The sequence below is a fragment of the Lactuca saligna genome, chromosome 1 (genome assembly GCF_052625555.1).
Source record: "Lactuca saligna cultivar CGN05327 chromosome 1, ASM5262555v1, whole genome shotgun sequence".
In the NCBI taxonomy this organism is placed as follows: domain Eukaryota; kingdom Viridiplantae; phylum Streptophyta; class Magnoliopsida; order Asterales; family Asteraceae; genus Lactuca; species Lactuca saligna.
The window spans coordinates 19,548,388-19,553,919 of NC_136417.1; the positions used below are offsets into that span (position 1 = coordinate 19,548,388).

The 5,532-nt window shown below is 32.3% G+C and overlaps 1 pseudogene; it reads right to left on the reverse strand.

Moving 5' to 3' along the window:
* Positions 1-1,572: 1,572 nt before the first annotated feature.
* Positions 1,573-2,129, reverse strand: LOC145003190 (vacuolar protein sorting-associated protein 60.1 pseudogene; annotated as a pseudogene).
* Positions 2,130-5,532: the final 3,403 nt, after the last annotated feature.

The following is a 5,532-nucleotide window of genomic DNA, read 5'->3' on the forward strand; positions in this document are numbered from 1 at the left end:
AATTCCTTTCCAAATCTTGGGTGTTAATCTTTAAATCTCAATCTTTAATTCGGAATTACGAAATTGAAATTGTGCATATTCTTTTTATGCACAGACATAACTACTTCAAAATTGACCTAGATATACATCGATTCAGCTACATCTCTCGGAAAGCACTTGATGCATTCCAGGGACGATTGAAACATGGGATTCTTGGCATTGGTTTAACGATTCAGGTAAATTGGGTTTCTGGTTTTTGAATATGGAATTGGATTTTGTGTTGTGATTCATAAACTGAATATATGTATTTGATTGGATTCTCAATTTTTAGGCATGACATCCTGAAGAACTACCCGAGCAAGTTTTATGCTGTGTTAGGCTTAACAAGATCGACATTTCTGATCATGGTCAAATCCCAAAAATTTTAATACCAAATAGTGATTAATGCTACAGAAAAATGAGAATGGCTGTGGAGTATTTTGAATTGAGTAGGAAAGGTGCAGCCCTCATGGATATATTAGCAGAAATGCCAAAGTTCCCTGAACGTGAGGTATATTTAGTTTAGGGTTTTAATTGATCTATTGGTTTAATAGTTGACCACATCTTAGATAATTGATATTGACTTTGATTATCTATTTGAAGTTCTCATTGATTAAGAAAGCAAAAGACACTGAAGTTGATACGGCAGAGCTAAGCTGATACTGCAGAGCTAAGTCCTCATTAATACTCCACAACTTAGTATGGTTAAAATCCCCACCGTTGACCATAATTTTGTGAATGTCTTGGAAAAGGACTATTATACCCTTTCTGTAGGTAGGAAGCTAATCATTTTGCAGATCTTATGTTATGGTGCCCTGGATTCTACAGAACCAAGAGTAGAAATAGAAAATCGTGAAGAATTTCAAGTGGGACCAGATCCTGATGCAGTTATTGCATTCACTGAACCTGTAAAAGACACACCTATAAAAAGACGAGGTCTCCCTCCTAAAACCCCTTTACCCAAAGATCAAGAACCTGTAAAAGATATTCCTATTCCTAGTATTTAAAACCAGAACCTCTACTCAATCCTCCAGGATTACGCATAACCTAGTAACACAAAACCAAAAAACTTATCTTTTTATGATTTTCCCAAAATACCCTTTAATTAATTAACTAATTAATGATGTTAAATTTGGAAGCTAACCTTGCAGAAAGGGATATTACCACAGATGATGCTTAAGCATGCTGCTCGACTAGGTAAAACTTTTTTGAATCAATAGTGTTAAAAATCATATACCCAATTCTTTTTTTTTCATTTCTAATGCTAGATGTATGAGAAACAGAAGAGTTCACTGTTTTAGCAATTTGGGTATCTGAAATTCTTGAAGTTTGTTGTGATTTCAATCTAGATTCTTGTAATGAGGTCATCTGATTTATTCTTTCATGTTTTTCTTCTCTTCTATCTGTTCTTGAAGTATCTAAATGCACTTCTTGTTTTTTTATTTCTGATGTTAGATTGCATATGTGAAACATAAGAGTTCTCAATTTTAGCAATTTGGGTATCTGAAATTCTTGAAATTTGTTGTGATTTTACTCTAGATTCTTGTAATGAGTTCATCTGATTGATGGTTTCACTGGCACTGCATGTCCACTTGGAGCTAAAGGCATATTAAGTTCTGCATCCAGATCAGGTTCATTATCAGGTTGAATATATGAAGGTACCCCTTCACCTTCAGTTTCTTGACCCATGTCTGCCTCCAAAGCATCAAGTTCTTAAACATTTCCATGAAGTGAAGTTAACATTTAAAAAAAGAAAAATAATAATAATGAATTTGTGCTTACCACCCATGAGATCATCTTCATCAATATCATCGGGCACACTAAACTTCTACCAAGAGATTCTTGTATCTCACTACTTATATCCATCATGTACATCATTTCATCTTGAAAATTCTAAACATAAAAACAAGATTAAATGATCTGTAATTACAAAGTATCAAAAGAAAGATATTCATAATATTTATACTAACATCAATGTCTTGTATCTTCACAGTTTTCATCATTCCTTTCAACTCTTTGTTTGATCCCGTTTGTAGCAAATGCTTGATATCTGTAAGAAGCTGAGGTAAAACTATGCTTCTCTTCCCAAAGATGAGGTCAACAAGCATCATAACTTTTATTCTGATCTTCTCAGGTATTATGCCATGAATGATAATCTTTTACCTAGAATATTAATAGCAGTATATAATTCCTTTACATTTTGAAAAAAATAAAGTATGGTTAATTTAATTTATCATCTAATTCAAGTATTTGAATTTTGATGTGATATGCTGCAGGGAGGACATAAGCATGACAGTTAGGCTTGTGGTAAGCTACAATGGACTTAAAATCAGTACATATAGAGAGTAAGTCTGATTTCAATCACAAATCTAATAAAAATCATTTTTTGTAAAAAAAAAAAAAAAAGATGAAAATTTTTGTTTTTGTTTCTCACAATGCTTTTGAGAAGTCACTTCGAGCCCAATTAATTAAGGTGAAACAATATTCCAGTAGATGTTTTTTTTAATAAATTATAACCATTGACTTTAATTTGGGTCTAAATGATTTCTGAAATAAAATTAGAATCCTAATTCACATTGGGCAGTTTAATATGATGTTCTATGTACACAAAGAAAGGTGGATTAAACAAAAGGATCAAACCTTCTACTTGTGAAGTCTTAGGTGGCTGCTGAGTTGACGCCATGTCATCTTTTTCCTTTGTCTGCTGTCCAACTTCGGATGCTGATTTGGCCACTTTACTAAAAGTGTTTGTCACTCATGAAGCAGCGGCTGCATACGCTGACTTGGTCTATGCAGAAATCTGAAGCTTCTAGTCGACCTCTTTGACTTTTTAGTTGACCATGGAGGTTCCTGTAGTCACCTTCTTAGTTAATCCTATTTTCTCATCGAATGATTTGGCTTTGGAAACAACATCTTTTCCCAGGATAAAACCCTTTAAAAGCATGTTGTTGATTACATCTTGCTCATAACAGATTCCTCACCTTCTGTAACTCCACGTGCCTGTAAAATGTAAAATTATTTATTTATGATTATTAATAATGGAAATAATTATATTAAAAAATAGATTTCTTACTGTTGATGTGCCATCTAGTGGGAGATGATAGTTTGGTGCTAGGGTTACAGTGACAGTCATGTCGACTATTGTTGCTCCCTTATGCAAAACCTTTTTAGCTCAATGTAATTGAATGTGTTTATGACTTTTTGATTATTTGATGAATCAGGCACCAAATAGAGCATATGCTTCAAGTGGTGATACGAATTCCTTTCAGGATGAACAAAGTTCTTTACATTGTGCATATCAGATACCAAATAATATGGAAGCAGAATCTATTTGAGAATATGAAAAGCAGCTGCACTTTGACATGACAGAACTATCAAACAAACCAAAAAAGAAAAAGAAGGTGTTATTACTAATCTCTTTAACTACCCTTTAAATTTCATACTTATTGCAGTGACTGATGTTGATGACAAAACTTGGTTTGTGAAAAGGTGTTATTACTAATCTCTTTAACTACCCTTTAAATTTCATACTTATTGTAGCAAATATTTCTATTTATTATTTTTCCATTTTATCAACTGATACAGGAATTTTGAAAGATTACACAGGTATCTTAAGGAGATTCCTAATTACACATTACATTTGTCCCCTAAAAGAATATTCTATCAAGCACAGAAGATGCATTTGTTCACCAATGATGTAGACAACATGATAAATATTTCAGAGTATGCTCCTACATTTATCTTTATATTGAAAAAATCATTATATTTTGACCAATTTTGCTGTTAAACCACTTATACTTTATATTTTTCCTGTCAAACCATAAAAATTACAAACATTTTTCCAATTTAACCATTGTGACATGTTACAAACCATAAAAGTTACAAACATCTTTACACGTCCCAATTTCAATTCGTTTATTTAAAAATTGATCATTTTAGGTTTTAGATTTTATTGATAACAGGTGAGACATGTGATATAGAAAGAATCAGCTAATAAAAATTAGATATTCACCTCTTTTTCTATATTTTGTACGATAATAACATACAAATTTTGTATATTTGGTAGAAACTTTGACCAGGACTTGTTTTCAATCTCTTGTGTGTGCAAATGATGTAACTACCTCTAGAAAGTTTTCTAAGAAAAATAAATTGGAAGCAAGCATACTAGATCAGCATCAGGATCTGAGGAAGGCATCATGATATTAACTTCAGTTGCTTTAGTAGTTGTTATAGAAGTTTTGCCTTTTCTATTCAAAATTATAACTTAAAAACACCACCTGTTCCCTCTTTTCTAGCTTGTATTACTGTTGCTGGCTTCCAAACGAGGCCTTAATTGTCATAAACATTCTACTGTTAGATTTGGCCCTAATTTCTTTAATAGTCAACGATAGTGGGGTAGCATATTGAACTACTTGCTTAAGAAATACATTATATCTTGTCCAATTTATATTTGAATTCAAGTTATGCATAATGTCAATATTGTTGGATTAATAAATACATTATACCTAAAGAATAAAGATTGTATGATGAAAGAAAGATTATAAATTACCAACTATTGGTTTATCATTTGCTGAGTTAACCTACATTTTTTTCTGTAGTTTTATCTTGTTTCTGATATAGCTGTGAAAGAACTCATTGCAGTTGCCACCAACAGAGAAGGTAAGCTATAATATGCCAAAGTTGAATTACTTTTTAAGAAATAGCAACCTACTTTTAGTTATTTGTGTATTATAATATAAAACTATAAAAAATTTAATTTTTTGATATACATTTTTTATTTTGTTTTCCAGAGGATACTAAAGAGCAAATCTTGCAAAGGATATTTTTTGTTTTGTTTTGCAAAGGATACCCCTCACATTTTCCCAAATTACCCCTTCCTCTACAATGTTTTTTTGTTTCTGTGTATTTTGTGCATCAGGTAAAGTTGGTGGAAGAAACGAATATGAAGCCACTTGATTCAAATCTTGCAACACTAGTCTTAAAGAATTATGAAAGGCAAGATGTAACTTTACTTAGCTGGAATTTGATGTAGAGAGTAGATTAGATGCAAATTTAGATATTGTAAAAAATAGAATTGTATGACATTAAATTTTATGCAATGGATTGTATTTTTTGTATATGATATTTTATTTCTATTATGAGACATTAAATGCAAATTTAATTTAAAAATTAATAAATATATAAATATTTTTTTTAGAACATTTAAAATTATGATACGCAAAAATGTGTGTCATCTTCATTTATGACATGGCCTTTCTTGACAGGGGCTTCCTTGATACGCATTGCGTGTCATAAACACGCGCGTCGTAAGGTTACGACACGCAAATGCGTGTCGTCTACCTTTATGACAGGGCCTTCCTTGATACGCAATGCGTGTCATAACCGCGCGTCGTAAATGCGCGTCATAAATGCGCGTCGTCTCTCTTTATGACAGGGCCTTCCTTGACACGCATTTGCGCGTCGTCTGAGCGTTTTACGACGTGCAATGAGCGTCGTAAAAGGCCTTTTTTCTAG